This window comes from Thermobia domestica, chromosome 5, assembly GCF_964235325.1.
Source record: "Thermobia domestica chromosome 5, izTheDome1.hap1.1, whole genome shotgun sequence".
Lineage (NCBI taxonomy): Eukaryota > Metazoa > Arthropoda > Insecta > Zygentoma > Lepismatidae > Thermobia > Thermobia domestica.
This window is the reverse complement of record NC_137458.1, coordinates 39,215,698-39,240,668: the sequence shown is the minus strand read 5'-3', so window position 1 is coordinate 39,240,668 and position 24,971 is coordinate 39,215,698.

Here is a 24,971-nt window from a genome sequence, read left to right as displayed (position 1 = left end):
ATCCGATGTACCATCGAGGAATAATCACCGAAAAACGCTTGCATAGACTTAACATGGGGAAAAAGTTTTCACGCGATTTTTTGTCAATAATTAAAAATGGCATTTATTATTGCATAATGGCCAGGAATGATTACGTAGTTTAAGCTCGCTCAGCTCATTTCATTGCAATCGAGTACATCCATTGCATTCCTAGTTGAGCTGAGCGAAGCTAAGCTCATATACTCGGGTTAGCCGTTTGGTTGTCCGCAAACTCCTCCTAGACCGTTTGGCTGATCTCAACCAAACTTAGCACGCTGATAGAGTATGTCGTGGTGAGTGACAACATAGGTCGAAATCAAAAATCCGATGTACCATGGAGGAATAATCACCGAAAAACGCTTGCATAGACTTAACATGGGGAAAAAGTTTTCACGCGATTTTTTTGTCAACAATTAAAAATGGCATTTATTATTGCATAATGGCCAGGAATGATTACGTAGTTTAAGCTCGCTCAGCTCATTTCATTGCAATCGGGTACATCCATTGCATTCCTAGTTACATAACTAAACACATACATTTAATACAATTGCACAACAGAATACATTCAATATCAAACGAACACCCTTGAAATGATGCTGCTGATAGTGCGAAAAACTAATCCCGGGCCTCTTTTCCTATTAATTGTATGTACACTAAATTATAACACAGTTGAGATATACAATATTAGGAAAAAATGTTATTATATTTAAAATATACAACTCTAGTTTCATTAACATCAACATACCATAAAATCATTAAATTATATTATAATGTATAAATTATTTAAAATTTTAATTTTATTCGATAAATACACCACTCATGTTCTAAAACAGTATTACATACCATTTTAATCAATTATATATAATCTTTTAACCTCTGCATAACACATATGCAAACATAAACCGTGACATCAACACAATACACGTTTCATTAAAATAATTGGTCTGAAATGTTCTTGTTTCAAAGGTTTTTAAGAGTTAAAATTCTTCCACATGCCCTAACAAGTATAATGCAAATGCAAGAAATGTCATTTATCTCAATGCTGTCATAGTTATTCGTTTCCGTATCTGTGAATATTTACGCAGTTTTTAAAATTTATTCTTAGATTGCTCTGTCAGTGTGTCTCGTGACAATTCTTAAAGGTAAAAATCTGAAACCTTTTATTATCTACAAATAATGTTTCAAGTTTGTTATAGATGCTTGTCTACTTATATTCCTGTGCTCTTATGCTCATATCCCCCCCCCCTCAAATTGAACAATTATATCAATTATACACCTACTTAAATTGTTTCAACTGCTAGATCAGGTTTTAGATTTTCACTACAGACATTAAAATTTAATTGTTTTCCAACTTTATAATTTACCCTATTACAAAAATGTTCGTCAATGCAATAATCTCATTAAGACTATATATTCTTTTATTGACACGGAAGAGAAGATACATTTTTCCCACTACATGGACGTTAGTTTGTAAAAGTTCTCTGCATAGCTTACTTGAGCCTTTGCTAACGCTATGCGTATCCCGCACGTGTTAATACGTACTTTTATAGCATCGACATACATACCTGTTATCTAGTAACAAACTATCACCAAACAAGGAACAGTTTGCTATAGAATCATTTTCTTTTAAATAATACATTTTCCCTGATATTGTTTTGTTACCAAGGATTCAAACCAGTTATCTTACAGCTTCTGTGTTGTTTTATTTAGAGCAATTAAATTCTTAATCCTTTAGAAATTTCGAGATATGGACATTTTATTATAATAATTGGAAATCTCATCCCCTTTTGCACGCCGAATTTTCAATAATAATAATAATAATAATAATAATAATAATAATAATAATAATAATAATAATAATAATAATAATAATAATAATAATAATAATAATAATAATAATAATAATATCCTTAGTGGTACCTAACGTCACAAATTCTGAATACTCTCCGAATTTCAAGTTTCTATCCTAAATAACTAGGCCTAGACGTTTATCAGTCAGTAAGGATCATTTCATATATACAGATAAATGAGTATATAAATAGTTAGACAAGTCGTTTTTTTTTTTTTTTTTTTTTTTAATGTTCAAGTATCATTAGTATACTTTAAAAAAATGACTTCAAACACTCTCAACTTGTTCTTCGCTTTTAAACTCTTGCCCAGAAGGAAAGTGATTACCCAAAGGTATAGTCAAGATATGATTATCTATTTTATTATAATATATCAAATTATAAACCATAATATATACAGGGTGGTTCATAATTGTGTATTTGATGTTTGGCTGACTGTAATATTTGTAATTCTGGACAAAAAGTTTCGATATGGTAATACTATGTACCCTGAGAGAGAGGATAATCTGTGGTGGCAGCAAAATACAGCAACGCCACCTATGCAATAGCATTGCGAGAGTGGCCAAACGAAACATTCCTGAACCTCTGGATCAGTCGACGGGGCTGTGGAGTGGCCAACTCGATCTCCCGATCCGATTTTTGTTATTCTTTGTCTTAAAGGACAAAGTGTATCAACATCAAATAAACAATTTCGCCGAACTATTTGAAGCTATCACAGAAGAGTTTCATAGGATACTAGTACGAGTCTGTCAAAGTGCTTATGACAACATCGTTCTTTGTCTCCAGGCACGTAACGATTTGGATGGTGGATTGGTGGACCACGTCATAGAGAACAGAGATTAAAATGCTTGTAAGGAAAGGTAGGAGAGTAGTGTGTTTATGTTCAATTTTATGTTCAAGTTATGTTGCTAAAGATATTTCACATTGTCTTGACACCTAGTCCTCCGTTCCAGGCGCTGCTATCGGCTGAAGGAATTTCACTCTCTTCCGCAACAGCTGAACCCTAATTCGCTCAACGCGTGGGTGTGTCCAGGGTGTGACCTTTAGTTCGCATTTTTGCCACGACTCAAGACATTTTGGCAGCACTATAGTTTCTTTACCGCAGTCTTTGAAACATCATATGCATAACTATGCTCAACCTTGTATTACTAGCTTTTAAAGGAAAAAATGTCTGAAGATGAGACATATAGGCTACCAATTGATAGATTTTGTTGAGTTAAATAAAATTACGCGCGTGAATGTAAAAACTCATGCGCTAGTGTTCGAGAAAAAGAAACAATAAAATAAGTTAAACCTAATAACTGATGCTGTAGGAGAACTATCCCTCTTATTATGGTGAAATTGACACTGAAATATCATCATTAAGCTCTTAATTATTATACTAGTAAGATGACAGTACATGTTATGGTTAATGAGATACAGCCTAAAATTATCAGTAACTCTTAAATTTTAATTTTGTCTACCCTAAAATATTGCTCAATCGATATCAGTCGATAAATCATATCGAGCTCAAGAAGAGAACATACTTGAAGGTAAATTTTAATGTATATATATAGTTTTTTGAGATAATAAAAGAAAACCAACTTTTGTGGCGCTAAAAGATGTCTTTCATTACCAATGATAACATTGTGTTACAAGAGTTCTATTTCTGGGACGAAAATTAATAATTATAAAAGAATTTATGACGGTAAATTCAAGTCTGAAATTAGAATTTCGCTGCCAAGGGTAGTTTTTCTTCAAATTTGAAATCAGAATTCTTGCTATCAGGGAGAGTTTTGCAGTAATTTTTAGTAATTCCAGTAACTCTAGTAAGTGTAATTTGAACGTATAGATAATATGACTCATCATTATTTGCAGCAAATATAGTGAATTTATGCAGAATTGTAAATTGGTAATATTACTTTTGGATTTATTATTATTATTATTATTATTATTATTATTATTATTATTATTATTATTATTATTATTATTATTATTATTATTATTATTATTATTATTATTATTATTATTATTATTATTATTATTATTATTATTGAAGTTGTCATTTCTGTTCATCTAGTATAGGATGTTATCCTTAAAGTTACAGTGAGAAAGCATCGATTTGTGTAAAACATGGGTGTGTTACAACAAAATAACACAAAACTTCTTTTGAAGAAGAGACTGCAAATAAAAGGAATTTGTGAATCGAAGTGATCAACGCTTACAAGGGTTTATGATGGAACATGTCCCTGAAATTACATTTCAGCGTTCAAGTCTGGACTTCTTTCTAGAAAATCGTAATGATATATCGGACAATCATGGGAAGATATTTTACAAGACGTAGCTACCACGGAAAATTGGTATGAAAGGAAATTGATGCCCACAATGTTAACAGAACATTACAGGACTATATAATTCGAAACAAGAGGAACGCGCAGCATGAAGAGAAGGAGCAAGACGTTATTTTCAAATTTTGTCTATTCCTGGTAAATATTTCTTTATAATAACTGATAAAAACTTAATATGTATGTAAACACAAGCACTGTAACTTGGAACTTTTTTTTTTTTTGAATGGCAAGAATTAATATTTACCATCCTAGAAAAATATGAATTTGGCCTTCCCTAGAAAAAATATTAAATTTGTCTTTCTCCCTGGAATATAAAACCTAAATGAACACTTTTATTGCTTCTAGGGGGCCACTGTTGGTGTTTCACTAAAGTAGGACCCAGTTAACATATATACTATCTTACGGAAGTACATTTTGATCTGATTATAGGCTAGCATCACCTTAAATTATTTTCTGTTATTTTTGGAAGTTGTATTGTGGGCTCATTCCATGCTTTGCATATTATTTCTGGAGTCTTGATAGAAGATATTTTACGGAAATGGGCCCAGATTATATATTTCTTTCAGTTTAGACATTTTGCATGTTGCTATTGTGATATAGTAAACATGTTTCATGCTTCATTTATACGTTTATGTATTGTTTCACGTAGAGTAAGACAATTTTAGCTTGAAGTTGGACCCCATTCGAACAGTAGGGACCTTAAAAGGAGAGAGATCAAAACCCTACCTGTTACTGCTTAACGCTATGTCACATATTATCTTTTGTTACTCTCTAAATGTTATAGGCCTTTTTCTTCAATTTCAGGCAGTATATATGTGAATACAAAAGAATTACAAGAAAATATTCAAATACATTAAAAATCCGATTAATTTTATGTTAAAACAATGAGAAAAGTCTATTTTATGGGTCCTGGAATAATGAGTTAAAAAAAAGACTCGTAAGATATTTCATGTAGGTTATTCTACTCTATTGAGCAGAAAGATGGACATTACACAAAAGCAATAAAATTAAACGCGAGGCTTTCGAAATGTGAGCGTAGAGAAGAATGAAAGGAATAATCTGGGCCGAACAGAAAGGAATTAGGGGATATTAGAAATAGTGGGTGAGGAAAGAATAATTTTAGATGTAAGCTTAATTAGGAAGAATAAGAGAAATTGACTCACAAATTTGCTGAGAAGAAACTGTATTTTAAGGAACGTGGTAAAAGGTGTGTTAGCAGTAAAAAGAAAAAGAGGGCGAAAGATGTTGCAGTTGATGGACAGTATTAACACAGAAATTCTCTACATGAATACGAAGAAGTTACCTGAAGATTGTGGTGCGTAGAAACTTTTAAGTTGCGCCGAGTTACCTACCAATAACGACAGAATACCTATGATGATGATGATTACTCTTAAAATATCCTTGACAGAAAATTTAAACACATATTTGAATGTGTTCTTATAGCTCTCTAATATCTATAAGAATCATAACTCTCTTCCTTTCGTTTTTTTAACAGTGTAATTGACAACTTAATTTTGTTGGAAGAAATTGTTTATTCATGTACTGTTAACCAAATTGTAGTTTATTCTTTCCTAACGGTGACACAGTACTATTTACGCACATACTGTTTATAAATGAGTTGCCATTACTGAGAAGTGGTGTGTTAATATTTCTATATCGAACCACCTTTTAAACAGCTCTTACATAAACACACACACATACACACACTAATATACAATAGTAAGGAAAACAAAAGCCAGTTAAATTTTTAGAGAAAACTGTTTTTGTTTTTTCTCCCTCAATTTTCCTCTTACTTAGTACATAAAAGAAATCTTCAGTAGCCCTTCAAGCCTCTCCAATGAGACGGGGATGTGCTTAATTCGTCGTCTTCCAGATGAAGGGTTAGAAAAGGCTCGAATGCAGAATCTGAAAAGGAAAAAAAGCGTCGGAGGAAAAAGCTTCGCTTGGCTGGTTGGATGCGAGGCTTTGTTAAGCCTATTGATCGATTTGGATCGCAGCAAGGCACGCACTTCACAAGCATGGCGACTCTGGCGCTACCTTCCGGACAAACCACGAAAGACATGATGCGGTTGGCGTGCACCACAGGATACAACTATCCCTCCTTGCATAACGATAGATAACTGTGCTCAGGAAATTACTGACTGACAACAACGCACGGAACGAAGGGTTTTAAATTAGAAAGCACACTGAAGCTGCCTTCAACGGATTAACTTCCCTTCTTTCAATCCTCTCTATCTTTTCTACAACCATGTTTAGTTGCTAGTAAAAGCGAGTACTAGCATCTATTTTTAATATCTGGAAATGTTTGCAAGTAAACTGACGTATCCAACAGCTTTTGATCGAATTGTTTATTTCTCTTCAAATATCCAACGACACATTTCTTTTTTTGGGGGGGAGGGGGGGTTAGTCTCTGCATCAAATGCCATATTGACAAATTTTATAATTACTTAATCCCAAAACTATCACGCAAGTTACAAAACACATACAATTAACACTAAGATATCTTCATATTATATCCATTATCAAAACACGAGCCTTTGTCTTCAATAGAAATTTAACTCCCAAAACTGCGACGTTACATGTCTATTATCACCTTTTCAAGGTTGGAAATGGAGGGCGCGGTGTCTCAGTGGTAGAGCATTCACCTCAAGAGCTTGAGATCCCTGGTTCGATCCCAACTTGCGCTTTGTGGACTTTGTGGCGGACAAACACCGTGATCGTGGGTTTTCTCGGGGTTCTCCTGTTTCCTCCCACTTTCTTCATTCCACCATTTCATTCATTTCCCATCATTTCCTTTAGCCTAACCGGCATAAACGTGGGACGTAAAACTTAATGATTTCTTCCAAGTTTCATTGGAAGAATAGGAAGAATCATGTTCAACTATGGGAATCATGGGAAGAATCACTATATATATATATAAAAGCATCTACTGTGATCCTATTATTTTGGCACGAGAACTTTACCGCCTTGTATGAGGGATACTCCTGCTTACAGCATCAAATTTGACGACAGTTGAATCGAGGTCTGAGAGATATTGCAGATGATATGTCAAATTATAATTCTTAAATATGCTATTTATATATATGTATGTTTTCTTTTTTATTATAGCACAATTGTAACTATTATCTTTTCTTCGTTTTCACTCATTTATTTTTCTTCTAGGCCTAGTTAATGCAATTGATAAGAATGCACATGCCAACCATCAGTAAATATCTGTGTTTGCTGCGTGCAAGGTGTTACGTCCAAAATGGTCTAAACGTTTGAACTTAAACTTTTTATAGGCCTAATACTTTGTACGGAACAACTTATGCAGAGATTATGCAACACTTCACCAGCAGTACAAAGGGCTTAATATTTTTTTTTTCCTTAAGGTTTTACACAAACAGAAAATTTTCAATCTCAATCTTTGTCAAATGACTACAATTTATGATTTTTGGACTTAACAACTTTTACTCAGCAAACACAGTGGTAGAGTTCTCATCTCTAGTGCAGGGGTCTCTGTTTCAATCCCAAGCCATGCGTATTTGAAGTATACTACATCTCGTCCATTAGTTTTCTCGGTATTCTCTGGTCCCACATCCTAATGCCACTAATTATATTCGCTAATCATTCACTCTCTTTAATCATCCGTCTCCCTTAGTCTTAAAGGCATAGTAGTGGGAAGTTAATATTTTATTTTCATTTTTTCAGAAATATTTCTGCAGACATTTAAAGATCCGAAAATTCAATGGGCAAAATATAATATTTGTTATATAGACAAGGAATATTCTATTCATTTTCATACTATCGGAGATTTTCACATTGTCTCTTGATCCTTCAAATATACATATATTTAAAACCCTTCATTTATGATATATACGAAACCATATGATGCATAGAAAGGTAATTCGAGGCAAAGAGGAAGAAGTCCTACTAAATACGATGGAAAAGCTGTTAGAAAGTTTGAAAATGTGGATGTGGAGATGAACATAAAAATTGGCTGAGTTGAACAGAAAAAAGTAATGTGGAATTGTTCGGAGAGATGAACAATATTTCTAACAGTTAAAAAAAAATATGGTTTTCACATTAATTAAGAAAAATTCACATTTCTTATTTAGGATGTGGTAAAATGTAGATCGGGAGGAAAATAAGAATATAGCAATTGATGAAAGACTTTTTTTTTTTTTTTTTTTTAAGGAAGCAATTCTTACGACACAATAAAGTTATTAGCAGAGCATCTTAATCACTGAACACTTCTCTGTTTGGTCAAATGATCTGTCACTGACAACAGAATACGTATGCTGATTGTGAGCAAATCTGGGCCAGAAGTTAACATATTTTTGTCTGAAATAGAAAGAAAACAGTTCTCGATGCACATCGATATATGAGATAGTTAGTAAGGCTAATACTACCTATCACCTAGATGAACCGGGTATTTTCTCTTATTCTATTCTTGTCAATATACGGCTTGCAAAGATCATTATTCAGTAGCAGTAGCGTAGCCAGGATGTCTGTTTGGGGGTGGGGTCCAAGTGCTGTTATGGGTATATATAGAAAAATTACAAACAAAAAATATATAAACACAAAAATATATAAAAAATTACAAACATCAAAGTACCAAAGTACATTGTCGGACCTCTTTGGGGGGGACCCGGCCCCTCCGGGCCCCCTTCCCTACGCCACTGTTCAGTAGTAATCCTCACAGCAAACGCCTTTTCTGCACCACACTATTTCGTTTCTAAGGAAGTTTTATTAAGATCACGTTATCAAGTAGATATGATTAAATGCGTATTTCTTAATAATTTACTCACGAAACTCACAACTTGTGAGTTATACATAAACTGAAGGTAATAAAGCAGGAATACCTTAAATCTTTCAGAAATAATAAATAGCGTCAGAGGATAATAATAGCAGCTAGTAGCGTCACAGGGTACACCACATAAAGGAATTTGGTTTGGATTTTGGTAAATCAAACTCTTTAACAAAATAAACATTACCAACTTTAGTCTTAAATATAACAGTATGCTTAAACTAGAAGTACAAATCACTGAACGGAAAATAATACAAAGCAAATATACATTGCTTTGTTTAGTAAATTTGTATTTCTAGTTTAAATTATTTAAGATAGTAAAGTGAACATAAACCAGTTAATTATAGCATTTTCTCAATTAAATAAGATGACTGAATATCCAGGGTGTCCACAAAGCCTGGATACATGGGGAAAAAGCACATTTTAGTCAATTTAATATTAATGAATAATATTTTTTCAACTGATTTCCGTGCTGTTCAGTGCATAATTTGATGCGCTTTGCAAGATTAAGGTAAACTCGATGGAATAGGTCTGAATTGTCGCCGATTTCAGCACACTGACTGGTAATGCTTGCTGTCAGGTGGTTTAAATTTCTAACATTAATCGAGTAAAGTTTTTTTCTTTCAGCATACCCCAGAAAAAGAAATCAAGGGGTGAAAGATTTGGTGAACGAGGGGACCACTCCACATGACCTCTTCTCCCAATCCAGTGAGGAAAATTGTTATTCAACCAATCTCTAACAGCTGCAAGAAAAATGGACAGGGGCCTCATCCTGCTGAAACCGGTCTGGAAGTCCCTACCCAAATGCTCAATTTAATTGATCAATTTGTTTCTCAGGATGTTCAGATAAGTCTCACCCATTACATGTTCATCAAGGAAGAAAGGTTCTAACACATGAGCTTTCCACAAACCACGTCACACCATTACTTTATGGCAGCTCTGCTGTTTGGATGGACGACTCATTCAATGTGGATTGCCTTGAGACCAGTATCGAATATTTTTTCTGTTCACTTCATCATTGACATACAGCACATCTTCATCACTGAACAACACACAGTCTTTAGTAAAATTGATATTTTCATCCAATTTATCTGAAATCATTCACACATTTGCATGCGCCTATCGGAGTCATCTTCATTGAAGTGATGCAATATCTGTAACTTGTACGGATGAAACTTCTCCTCTGCCAGGATGTTGTGTATGGTTGACTTTGGAATACCCAACTCCGTGGGTGTCCGATGAAGCGAGTTCTTTGGGCTAGCATAAACCTTTGCCAAGACAGCCTCTTTAGTTTCGTCTGAAGTCTTTGGTTCGGAACTGATTTTGTCCAACATACTACCTGTTTTTTAAACTTGGTGATTAATTTCCCAACGGCAGTAAAACAAATCGGTTGAAGACGAGGGTGTCGAAGGTTAAATTTTTCCGCAATATTGCTATACAACCATCCTTCTCGTCTACTTAAGAGTATCAGCTCGACTCGTTCTTCTGTAGACAGAGCCATCTAGGGTTGGCCACGAGTCGAGCTAAAACTCGACTCGACTCGAAACTCGACTTGAATTCGAGTCGAGTTCCGAGTCGTGTCAAAGATAATTTTCTCGAGTCGTCGAGTTCCTAGCCGAGTCACTGTTTTTGAGGTCGAGGTTCGAGTATAGTCAAGTTTGATAAATGGATCGCTCGTTCAGCTCGTTTTAATTCGTTTTGAAATCATTTCTTGATGGCCATGGAAAACGAAAGCCATGAGAAATGTAAGCAATTATGTGGAATACTTTTAGTGTTGCTCACGACAGGGGACATTCCTCGCATCTCGTCTTGTCTCGATAACGAGACGATAATGAATTTTTACGACGAGACAGTCTCAAAAGTCGTGAGCACAAATGTAAGTATATAGTTTAGTTCTTACCATCAAGATTGAGGTCTGTACAGTGTAATTTTTGAGCCCAAGCAGAAACACAACCCGAGTAATGATGTCAACCGGCTCAGCTCGGTTCAACAGAGCGAATATCTGGTTGAGGTGAACCATCAGCTTGGTTCGGCTCGATACGAATGAGCCATCGACTGGAGCCGGCTCGGCTGGGATGAGTCATTGGCTTAATTTGGCTCACTCGGGCAGAGCAGTTTTGAATATGTTTGGCCGGCGCCCTATAATTTTTGGCTCGAGCCTGAATACTTGCTCCTCCGGACTTCAAACCTAGAACCTCATGAACGATGGTCTTGCCTCCTAGACTTCACGACTATTGACGTCTGCAGTCAACTTGCTTTTAGTATTCAGATACAAAACCGCCTATCTTTCATGCTTATACACGGTGTTGTTATATTATTATTATTATTATTATTATTATTATTATTATTATTATTATTATTATTATTATTATTATTATTATTTTGTAATAGTAGTAGCATCATTGATAATAATTGTGTTGTCTATATAGGATTCTTGAGGCAAATACTTGAAGCTACACACAGGATTTGGCTCGTTTTGGCTCGACTCAACTCGAAACTCGACCTGAATTCGAGCCAAGTCCGAGGAAATTTTTCAAGCCGAGTTCTCAAGTCGAGCTGAAAGATGTCTGTTTCGAGTCGAGTCGAGTTTCAAAGAAAACTCGCTCGAGCCCATCCGTAGATCTATCATTCAATCTGGAAAAACAAAAACAAATTATTAGAATTCCCTATGTACCCAGACTTTATGGACACACTGTATAAAAATAAAGTATTTGTCTTTAGATTTGTTAAGTAGTAAATAATTTAGCTCTATTTTTGCATTTTATCCTATGGACAGATTAGTATTTTGTATCCTGAACATTATACTAGCCCGCTAATCTTACCAGCACAGGAGATAGTCTATAAGCAAGGCTTATATCTATAATTACACCCATTGTAATATATGGAGAACTTATTTTCGATTGTCTATATCTTGGAATCAACTGCCTGGAATCATCTCTGTCAACAAAATCTTTGACTTTCTACCATCAAATAGTTCTTAAGATTTTGTGTCTCTGGAATGGACAAACAGACAGAATATTATATATATATATATATATATATATATATATATATATATATATATATATATATATATATATATATATATATAATTGGTTAATGCAACTTTATCAAAAATTAACATAGAAGAAAGTTATTTAGATCCCTTATCACAACTGAAACATTGAAAAAAAAAGTGAAATATGACATATCTGGAACAAGTAATAAATGTGTAATAAATGTTCAAATACGAGATAAAATTCATATTTTTTATTGGGTAGGCATCTTTTTAAATTCTTTTAAATTCATAAATTAATATCTTCCTCATACGGATATCAAATTCTGTTTTCTCTCTTGTGTTCATTTTATTCAAAACAGGATTTCAGTAATTTCATTGAGCAATTCTTGCGCACGTTTTGCACTGTTTCCTTTTTTTTATCATTCTTTTGAGTGTTTTTTTTTTTTTTTTTTTTGCGAAGATTGTCTTTCTTCATGAGAACGTTGTATTCCATAGCTGACTTCGCTTTCTTCATGGTGAGTTTGGCACAGGAACGAATCGACTGGAAATATGACAAGCGAAACTGAAAAGGATACACGGTACAACAGATTTTTTTTTATCTACCATCTGAATAACTACTATTGCGGGTTTTGTAATAGTCACAGATATTTCAGCACATTTGGAGATTTCCACCATAGAAATGTAATCCATACTTTCGAGTTTACAATTCTTGTGGGGTTATCATGACGCTAAACTTCAATGTTTATACATATAATGTTTACATTTCTTTCACTTCGATTTTACAAGTAGTGTGTCACTCTTAGGAGTATGTTAAAAGAATAAAAACAGCAAAGATACAATCTGTGTATTTTTTTTTTTTTTTTTTTTTTTTTTTTTACATATACAAGGTCAGTTACTACTTTAAAGATTTCCATTTTTTTTCTGATTTGTGGAGTCTGTATGTAAACGGCTATTATTTACAGCTGACACAACATTGAAAGACAACAGTTACGAATAACAAAAGCACGTGATGGTTTTATCACTAAATAATGAACCTGTACATACAGATTTTTAAAAGCAGTAAAAATTATAATCGTTATAATAGTGACTGGTATTGTTTTAACAAATACCGATTGATATAAATAATATGCTCTAACAGTACAAGAATTATCTACTACTAGCCGTCGGTTAGCTGGGAAATTCAGCCCCAGACATCCTATGGCCTCGCACCTCTAAAGGCCAACATACACTAGCGTATTTTCAGCGCGCATTTTCGGTCCGTAAAATGATGTCGTAAATTTCGGTCCGTAAGTTGGCCCATACACCTAGCGTAAAAATAGGCGCGTAAAAGAAAAAGAAAAAGAAGCGGTCAGTTTTCGCTCTTCCTTTTGCCTGTTTTTTCAGCACGCGGTCGTTTTCCAGTTTGCTCAAGTTGTTTGAACAGAAGAGATATATGTTTTAAATGCTGGTCCTATAAACATTATGCTATTAAGGAAACGAATAAAAAGAAAGAACAAAACAATAAAAACATTTGGACTAGCAAGTGATATTCAATGTAGGAGTACTTTTTATTTCTTTTCATAGTATCAGAATGTGAAAATTCCCATAGAATGTTTTAACAAAGTTAAATCAGATAGATTAAAAAAAAAAAGAATGAAAGAAAAACAAAAGCTAAATCCATGATTTTGCGAAAGCAGTAATTCAATTTAATAAATTTTCTCACTAAATTTGTTAGATTTCTCGAATAAAGAAATAAATAAATCTACCCTCTGTGGCGTAACATATCTCATGGAACCAGGGCCTACCATCCAGCTTGTGCCACTCATGCCTTTAGGGCAGGGTGCGAATCCCCGGCCGGAATTTCCTTCTATTTTGTTTTAGTCCCTTCCAGAAGCAACAAATTGAAACATTGGTCCCTCACAAAGCAATCAACTATCTCTGTTAGGAACTATTTTATCCCCCTTCAAATATACACAACCTAATTCGCGCACTGCTATTGGGTAATATATGCTCAGCACATCTGCTGCTCTTGTAGAATCTAGTCCTTAATGAAAGGGTCAACAAAAAGAAGGAAAGTCAACCGTCTCCAAGTACAAACAAACCAAGTTTTAATTTCGAAGTGTGTCTTGACAAGCTATTTAAAAGTTACAAAGAATATCTAGAATAATTAAAATTTTATATTTAGAAAATGAATTAACACTTAATCTGGAATATAACATAACCAAATGAAAACAATATCAATTGTATTGTTGTACTTTACTAATATGAAATGCGGCAACTAATTCAATCTCCTGTTTTCTTTCACAATCTTTGAAGCATAGCATTTGTTCTAACAGTGACGATATTAATGCACCATGCTACATTACATTGGATATTACATTTGCTCATAATAAGAAGTTTTTGGAAGTTAAAATATCTTTTTAACATAAAAAATACTTTACCTTAAATACAACTAATTTTTAAATATATAAGTGCTTGTGTTATCCATTATCCATTTAGCAACTGTAGGATAGATTGCTTTATATTTAGAATAGTTCTCATCAGAGTCGTAGCTAAGTTGGGGGGCCAGCGGGGCGGTTGCCCCGGGCGCTGATAGCAAGAGGGTGCCGAAGAAGCAAGAAGAAAGGAAAGTTTTGGAAATAAAATAGATTTGTTAAAAATTTTCTTGCTCGCTACGACCGCAATCCAAATGTTTCAATAAGAGTTAGAACAAGTTTATTACTTAAAAAAAAAACTACTATATATGATTTCTTAATGACGATGCGACATACATGCTGCCAAGTAATGACTTACAGTGTACACAAGAGCGTTTTCAAAATCAGAAACGGTCACAGTCTTAAATACGTACGTATTCGGCATTTTGATGATGATGAGTTTGGTTAGTTAATCGTTTTTCTAACCAATCCTTTTAATCATGACGGTGAGAATAAAGGTATGAAAAATGAAAGGAGTGAAGAGACACGCAAGTTGTTGTTTGCGCGGGAATATTAAAAATGAAGGTAAACAAGAGGAATAATAACGTTCTTGAATTTGAAACAGTTGTAGAATAGGGGCTTAATGGGTCAGAACTTTACTCCAGGAATTTCGTCTTTTTCAAAGACTGATCGCTACCAGTTTTTTTTTTTTTTTTTTTATTTCGTTGACATATGAAATGCTTCCAATTTAAAGAAATTTATTGGGATCATTTCTCCATTAACTACTTGTATGGCCAGGATTCTTTTTTGTGCTTACGTATCTAGTTGTGTGATATTTTTTATTTATCTACATACATACAAAATACACCCACACATTCTCTCTCTCTCTCTCTCTCTCTCTCTCTCTCTCTCTCTCTCTATATATATATATATATATATATATATATATATATATATATATATATATATATATATATATATATATATATATATATATATGTGTGTGTGTTTGAGTGTGTGTATTTTAATATTTTTATTAATAAAAGTAAACTTAAATTCAGAATTTTCAGTCATTAAGAAATTAAGTAAGTACTATAATTTTATACATACACCATGTGATCAAAAGTATCCGCACACCCGGCTGAAAATGACTTAGAAGTTCGTAGCGTCCTCCATCGGTACTGCTGGAATTCAATATGGTGTTGGCCCACCCTTAGCCTTGATAACAGCTTCCACCCTTGCAGGCATACTTTCAATCAGGTACTGAAAGGTTTCTTGGGGAATAGCAGACCATTCTTCACGGAGTGCTGAACTGAGGAGAGGTATCGATGTACGTTGGTGAGGCCTGGCACAGTCGGCGTTCCAAAACATCCCAAAGGTGTTCTATAGGATTCAAGTCAGGACTCTGTGCAGGCCAGTCCATCACAGGGATGTTGTGGTTGTGTTACCACTCCGCCACAGGCCATGCAGTATGAACAGGTGCTCGATCGTGTTGAAAGATGCAATCGCCATCCCCGGACTGCTCTTCAACAGTGGAAAGCAAGAAGGTGCTTAAAACATCAATGTAGGTTTGCGCTGTGAGAGTGCCACGCAAAACAACAAGGGGTGCAAGCCCCCTCCAAGAAAAACACGACCACACAATAACATCATCACCTCCGAATTTTACTGTTGGCACTTCACGTGCTGACAGATGACGTTTACCGGGCATTCGCCATACCCACAACCTGCCATCGGATGGCCAGATTGCGTACCGTGATTCGTCACTCCACACAACGTTTTTCCACTGTTCAATCGTCCAATGTTTACGCTCCTTACACCAAGCGAGGTATTTACCTGCGTGATGTGCGGCTTATGAGCAGCCACTCGACCATGAAATCCAAGTTTTCTCACTTCACGCCTAACTGGCATAGTACTTGGAGTGGATCCTGATGCAGTTTGGAATTCCTGTGTGATGGTCTGGATAGATGTATGTCTATTACACTTTACGACTCTCTTCAACAGTCGACGGTCTCTGTCAGTCAACAGACGAGGTCGGCCTGTACGCTTTTGTGCTGTACGTGTCCCTTCACGTTTCTACTTCACTATCACATCAGACACAGTGGACCTAGGGATGTTTAGGAGTGTGGAAATCTCGCGTACAGACTTCTGACACAAGTGACACCCAATCACCTGACCACGTTCGAAGTCCGTGAGTTCCGCGGAGCTCTCCATTCTCCTTTCTCACGATGTCTAATGACTACTGAGGTCGCTGATAATGAGTACCTGGCAGTAGGTGGCAGCACAATGTACCTAATATGAAAAACGTATGTTTTTGGGGTGTCCAGATACTTTTGATCACCTAGTGTATGTAGTGGCCAAACTACATTTTGAATTTCAAGTACGAACATTAAACATATTCTTTACCTCCATCGATCAATATTAAGAAATTTGCAAAGAAGGTCTCTTCAGAGTTTCCGTTACATTTCACAAAATATTTTTGACCGTAAAACGATCAAAATTAAAATCTTCTTTATGTGGTCACATACAGAATAAAATTACAAAAGTTTACAATTATTACTGGAAATTGATGCTGTTACCCATTTCGAACATTTTTAAATCACGTAGTTTCTAACGTATTAAAATTTCATTTCTTATATATAGTATGAAACGTAAAAAGTTGTAAATTTTTATAACTTTTCTCAAAGTAGATTTGTGTACAGCAAAGGCAGTCTTGTAAGTTTAACAAAAAGTCCAGAATAAGCTTCTTGAAAACAGCTTTTATTTGTAAACGAATAGAGAATGATTACTTTCGGTTGTTGCAATAGTCTATGCAAGCAGCATGATAAAAATTCAACGTAGCATAACAAGAACAGCTGTTTATCTTATTTGTAAATAAATAAATAAATAAAGGAAGGAAGGAAGGAAACTTGATAAGGTGAGTGTATATATAATTTTTCGAACTTTTAATATTCTCCTTCACCGGACGCAAATTCTTATTAATTAATACACTGAGAAAAGTCCGTTACCCGGACAGCGGTATATTGTACAATTATACGGAATCATTTTGTTTACTACAGAAACCTGCACGGAGCATACGGTATCCATATGCTACAGACATTCCCCGCTTAGATGTTACATCATGCCGTACATTTTATACATACTTTCCGCATACATCTAACAGTCTTCCATATATCACATACGTATACGTATGTTACATACGCCAGTTGTATGTTACATGCGTATATCTGTATGTGAGTTCCTGACCACCTATATACAGTTCTTTCGTTCGTACAGAAAGAACGTTTATTCGAAACATGTATGCGGAAAGTATGTATAAAATGTACTTTTTTCAGTTATACATTTGCTGTACGTTAAGTCCTAAAACTACATGATTTACACATGTAACCTACGTTTTTAAGTACGCCACATACATTTTTTCTGAGTATATAATTTCACAATACGCCTTATGTCCGCCTCTCATGTTAGTGTATACGATATAAGAAACATACAGCATTCAATGTAAGATCTACTGAAAAGCTTTTGACACAGTAAGCAGACACTTTTGATCGATGTAAATCAACTTTTAAATAAAAAAATGATTGATTCAAATGACTGGACCAAACCACATGTTCAAATTAAATATAACAAATTTGGTGTTTTTTTTTTAATAATTTAGTTAATTGTAAACAAATTAATTTGAGATGTTGGCCAATGTAATAACTATTAGTGAATATTCTACGTTTGAACGCATCGTTGGATGATTAACAGTTAATGAAAATATAATGAAACTAATTGTAAATCGGAAGTGAAGTGATTCAAATAAAAGCGTATAGATCTAATTAAATACTACTAAAATTATTGCTCAACAAAGTCTTAAAATTCACTTAAATTAGGAATATTATTAACAAATGTGCTGTCCATCGGCGATTAGGGGCGTGAAGGTAATTGTTGCCCCCACTTTTTTGGCTTTACACTATAACCTAATTACATGCCCCCTTACTATTAGTAGTGTTTTGTCCCCGTTTTTAGTGTTCATACCCAATTGCCGTCACTGGTTCTTTCCATTGCAATCAAATAGGTCTGTGTTTTTGCGCAACTACAATTGATTACGGAAAGTAACATAAATTTAATACTTGATTAAAATTATTATAGTTATTTAGTATACTAAATATTAAATTTGTCTTTAAAAAAAGGGTTTGCACGTGTATGTTATATGGGAACATAAGGAACTGCAAATAATAAAATGTGGAGTTGTTACAAATGATTATAGCTGTTTCTTGAATTTGGCGTAGCTATGATATTTGGCATATTATCACGAAGCTTTACCACAATATAGACCTTAATTTATTTAATTTCGAACTTAGTCAAATTCGGTCCAAACATTAGCTATTCACAACACTCTATTCTCCAGTTCAACTCAGATTAGGTTATTTTCAAACAAAGTCAAACTATTCTGAACGATTGGTTTGTTTAAATTTCACTACATGTTGGTACAAACATCCAACTGCTTATTAAAATTAACTCAGCTACCCAATCTTAGTTCAGATTTCTTTTTCAAATGAAGTTTAAACTGTTAACTCATTAAAGACACTTTGAACCAAATCCATTCGTTCGTTTAAATTTATTATTATTATTATTATTATTATTATTATTATTATTATTATTATTATTATTATCATTATTATTATTATTATTATTATTATTATTATTATTATTATTATTATTATTATTATTATTATTATTACATTTGTTTCACTACTTATGAACCAATGACTTGAAGCAATCTATGTCGGAAGAGTTTCCATTTACTGGTTCAGAAAATAAACAATTTGTTTTATTTTAATTTTTCATTTCTCTCAGTGTAACGAGCCCGTCGTATTGTATGTTTTTAATACTCATAGTTCTTATATTCATTACATAAGAGATATTTCACTGTAAGAAAGCGTAGTTATAATGAATTAAGCTGAAAGTAAAAAGAAAAATGTAAACAAACTTGTATGTTATACGAAACTGAAAACAATTAAATATCAATTAATTTCGAAGCTCTAGTAGTAAAAATGGCACTAAAATAATACACTATTAAGTAAGAAGAAAATAGTACACTGTTAAGTCAATTATTATATAAATTCTCCTGACAGGATGGACATCCTACTTATAAAGATAGTAAAACGATTAAGTTGAGTTGATTTTGAGTTTAACGTCCCTTTCACCAGCGAGGCTATATGAGACGAGACCTACTGATTAACGTGGAATCCGAACCACATGAACTCCCACCGGGAAGCAAACCCGGCTCTCCCACGCCAAAGACACGTATGCTAACCGTTTAGTCACAGAGGAGCTCAGTAAAATGATTGAGTTGTTCGTGAAAGAAATTATTTAAGTGTCAGATATTCATTGTTATTTAATATTTTGTGATAATAGACCTTAAGTTAACGTTTATCTGGGGAGAATTGATAGTAAGCACACCACAAAGGTTGAGAAATGCTTTAATGGCATACTACGAGTTAACATGAACTATTATGAGTGTAATCCTATTTCCTTCAAATGGGTGTCATTTCAATTTTGGCATTAGGTATGTTCTGTCTTTTCAAATAAGTGTTGGCACAGTCCCCATCATGACGAGATATAATAAAATGTTGAAAAATATTCAACATAGCTATACCCTGGATTGAACTTGAACTTTTAGGCTGAAAAGCAAGCACACTAAAGCGAGCAGTACAATGATTGTGCTATTTAGACTTAGTATGTGAGCATTATAGGTGAAATAGGATTATTAGGTCTATTAAATTTAACTATATGTACAATCTGAGGTTTGAAATAATTCACAAAGAAAGAAACATTAGGCCATGTATTGCGGTTTCTCACATTTTCTTTTTCATGAGTAGTGTTAAGATCACGGGAAAAAAATAGTGACTTTCTGAACCTATTTTGTTACAAGTTCTTGTAAAATTGAGAAGGTACTTAAAATAACAAGCAGCAGGTGGTCGAAATAGCAAAACTTTTTCACCGAATTTCGATAGTCAGACGCAATTTTTTGCTGTTTTGTCAGGAAGATATCGAGATAATAACTTGTTGAAGGTCAGGATTATTATTAATTTTTATTCTTAAATATACCTAGTAGGTACCTGTAGCCTCTATGCTGGTAGTGATTTCTTTCAAAAATATTGTACGGGTAGCGTGGGACAAAACAAAATATCAGAAAGCTGAATTTGAACATTATTTGGTGAAAGAGTGTTCTTCATAAGAGTGAAATGTAATTTATCTTTGCTACTGGTGACATTTTTATTCATATTCGACCGGAGAGAACCAAGTGAACGAGAAAGTATGTCTGGAAGTAACATTTTATGTTGTTTGCCAAGGACGTACACAGGGGGTGGGTCCTGGAGGTCCGAACCCCCCGAAATTTCGACTTTTGTGTAAATTGAGCCTAATTTTAGGAACAACTTTAGGAATTTTATTATAAAATACCCTCATATTGAGTTTGGATCCCTCCCGAAATAAATTCCTGCGTTCTGTTGGTTGCCCTAACCTTCTTTCCCTTCTCTTGCTTTCTCTCTCTTTTCTAAATAGGATGACATTTTTAGTTTGGCGGGAATTGGTCACATGCTATTAAAAGTCATGTTATACTTCTTTCTTTAATATCAGAATATGAGCAACTCTAAAGGTGTGACTTCGTTTTTATAACCATCTTGACTTCTCTGTGTATGGGGGGGGGGGGGGAATTGTCAAATATTAAATTTAATGTTAAATTCGTAGTCGAAAGACATCATGTTCGATTGGATTGGGTTTGAATTTAGCGACCTCTCAGACAGCGAGGCTATATGAGAAGTGAGATGCAAACTGCGTGAGCTTCTGCCGATAATCGAACAGGATGTCCTGCACCGGAGAAGCTTACGCTGATCATATAGCCACGGAGGAGCTCTCATCATTTGGGAATTCTAATTAGAAAGTATTGGATTTAAATACCTTTTTCTCTATGTACTGAAAATTAATTATGAATTTTAATTAGGAAATAATATCTCGTTTTGTGCAATAGAAAATATTAATTTAGCCGAAATCATGTATTGTATAGAAAGACTGAAACTAGATTGGAATGAAGATTTCTGGTGAGTCTACCAGCAAACCTCAGCAACGATTCGCGAGGACAACTCAAGAACAGGTTTTCTCTTCTGAAAACAATAAGACCAGACCAGGGAGAAGGCCGTGGGAAGGGCAAGAGACCACCTGCTGCTCGAAAACCCTTTCATCTGAGCCGTTTTTACGCGCCGTATTTACGCTCGAAGTTAAAAGCAGCCAGACTTTTCAAGCGTATAAAAATTCGGTACGTAAACGTACCCCAGGTCCCATAAACTGACGTATTGACAGCTGCTAACAAGACTAGCGCATGAAATTTTATGGCTACGGCTGAAAAATACGTCAGTGTATGGCTGGTGTAATATCTCTAATCTTCAAAGCTTTCGAGATACGGCCATCTTAAGAGCTTTCGAGATATGGATTAGTAGTGTGCAAACCCACTCTCTTTTCCCACCTTTTTCCTTCCTTTCCAAAAGAAATATTGAACAAGAATTTTACGAATGATCCAAAAATACATCAAAAGATTGCGATCTTGACCAATAATTAGTTTTTGAATTAGGGACCACAAATTTTTTTAACTGTCCCTAAGTAATGTTTTCGGTTTTCGTATTTTTTACAGAATAAGCTCATCTTGCTTAGTTAAGTCATACTGAACTTGGATTTGGCTACATTACATGTGGTTCCCCAGATATAAGGCATACAAGAAAATTTTTGCCTGAAATATATTGAATCTTTCTATCAAAAAGTTCTGAAATATGTCTTAAATTATTGTATATCAATTTGTTACTCACTATATGTTACATTAAAACAAGTAACTTCTAAATATCTATATTTACGCTTATGTTGTTAGTAATGCTACATACTTAGTCTATAGTTAGCCAGTTTGTAGTTACACAAATTTACTCAGTGATATTTTTACGAGACTCGACTCGGTCCATTAGCATAGACGAATTAAAAGCCATATTTCACAGTTATTCCATATGGTAAGCAGAGAAAGTACTAGAAAAGCGGAATAATTTTCCCTCCCCAAAGAACCTTAAAATTTCTTCACATGAAAGTGTCCGAGTTTTTGGGATCTTTTCCATTACATTGATAGCACTCATCTTCGAGTTTAGCATCCATTTCAGGACAGATTCGTTGATTTACAGCTTAACTAGGATAAGAACTACATAAGCTCCCACCAGGAATCGAATCCAGTCTTCCGCGCCAAAAGCACCTACGCTAACCACAAAACCAGGAGGATGCTCCACTTAGTGCCTTTTATATAGGCCATTTGGAAACGATAGTTATAGTCGTCTTGTTCTAGTAAAAATATAATTATTATTTCATCCTTGAGTTTTGCGTGATGTGATACGAAACTAGTTTCGAATTTAAATTAAGAGATCGGGACAACCAATTTTGCCTCTTTAAAAAAAATATATATAAAAATAGAAGATAATTTGGCTCCTTCGGCTTCTTTAAAGTGTGTGTTGAAATTTCCTGTTAATTCTCTACTCGTAACAAATTATATTTTGAATATTGTTAGTAATTATGTAAATTTAAAAACTTTGATTATATTTTCTCAAATCCTTATATGATCATGCCATTATTTTATATTTTTGACTATTCACGATCACACAAGTCAAGCAAATGTTAATTTTTACTTCCGGGAATAGAAATAAACTTCCTTTAGTACTATATTATTATGGAATCTTTTCTAATCTCGTAATAATGCAAACCTTTCTTTAAGCATGACTTGTTCTAGTGCAGACCCTAGTAAATGAAGACCAACTCAAAATAAAAAAGGACTTTTATGTCTTGTATGAAATTAGGTAATGTCGAAATAGTTTTATCAACCGAGGAGCCGTATTGAAAATAGTATTTTTGGAAGTAAAAGAAGAGAGAACGAGATAGATTTGATTTATTCACTTTAATTTTTTATTATAATACTTTCTTTTATCTTTAATATTGTACAATCTAATCGAAGTTTCCCACAGTTTTTAGTTAATTTAATTTGGAAAAATAATTTAAGGTCATCTACAATCATGCGTTTGGTTTAGGAAGATATCAATTAATTAAATGTATTTCTATATTTTTATTTATTTTTCTACTAAAAAATCATCGACATTCAATTTAGACCATGAATGTTGCTGGAGTCAATTCATACATCGGACCACGCCCAACTGGCAACAACGCGACGAGTCTTTTCGAAATTTAGAATTGCCTTAATATGAGAGAAGTAGTAGTTATGTTCAACCGTTTTCTCCTAACATTAACCAAAGGTAAACGTTAAGTTTAACTCTAGTCACTCTAGTAGTTAAACTCAAATCAGTCTCAGAAATAAACGAGAAGGTCATTGTGTGTCATGGTCTGGGGTAAAGTGATCCATCATCATTTCTTGCGATCCAAAGAACAAACGAAAAGCTTTTCTGGGTTTCTCTGGCTGGATGTTATCGATTGCTCTCCAACTCCGAGCGGAGGCTCGGGAGACGATCAATGAATGGGGAGGCTGCGCATGGGGAAGAGATCTGTCCAGTGGACGCGAGGCGAGAAGTGATGCCAAAGTCGGATGCTGCTTCTATGGTAATAGGGTTATTGGCCTTTGTTTCCATAGCTGGAGCTGCTAGTGCAGAAGATAAAGAACGGAATATAAAACGATAATGGCTCTCGCTTCTCTGTTATAATTACTTTCAACCTAAACTACAAGGATTTCAAAGGTATCCAATCAGCTAATCACTATGGTATCAGATTGGTGATAACATAAACTTGTATCAAGAATTAAGAAACATTCTTATTTGTGTCTTTATTTCTCACTAATTCTGCTGATTACGGTTGGAAGTTATAGTTGATTTTCTCTTAAATGTAAATTTTGAGAAATATTACGCACAGAACACATTTTGATCAAGTTATTCTAAACCCGGTCATCTCCACCATTTTGATTTGGATTTAGGTTACACATTATTTATTTGACTATAAGCATTCGTATGGGACAAGAAAATACCTCCTGGACACAGTCAAAAATGTATCAAATGATCTTCTGCTTGGTTAATATTAATGCATAATATTTCATACAACATATGCGCTTTTCTCGTTTTACTCATTAAAACACTTAAAAATTTTACATTCATAAATTTCAGAAATATTAAAACTACGAGAAGAAATCGCTCAAGTTCTAAGTACAAATGTATGTTATACAGCGTACACTTACTGCAGAGCTTAATAATTCTCTATTACTGTACATTTATCTCAGCAGTACGTGTTTTCACGTAGTGCAAAGTAGAATAAGAGTAAGCTTTAACGTAATAATTATTGATAAAACGCTGAAATATGCTTTGGTTACCAAGTTTCTTGGCGTTTGGCTAGAGTAGAAAGCCCACATCTAAGTATAAACTCTTTTAAGTCCCAAATTGTAAGGAAGAAATATAAAGTAAAAAATAAAAAAAGTATAATTATGTCTGTCGTATTGTATGATGTTCTGAAATTGTACACTGGCGTGAGTGGCATGGATATGAAAGTTGGTCGCTGACAAGAAGAAAAGAACAGAGTCAAAAAATTTTTTTAAAAAAA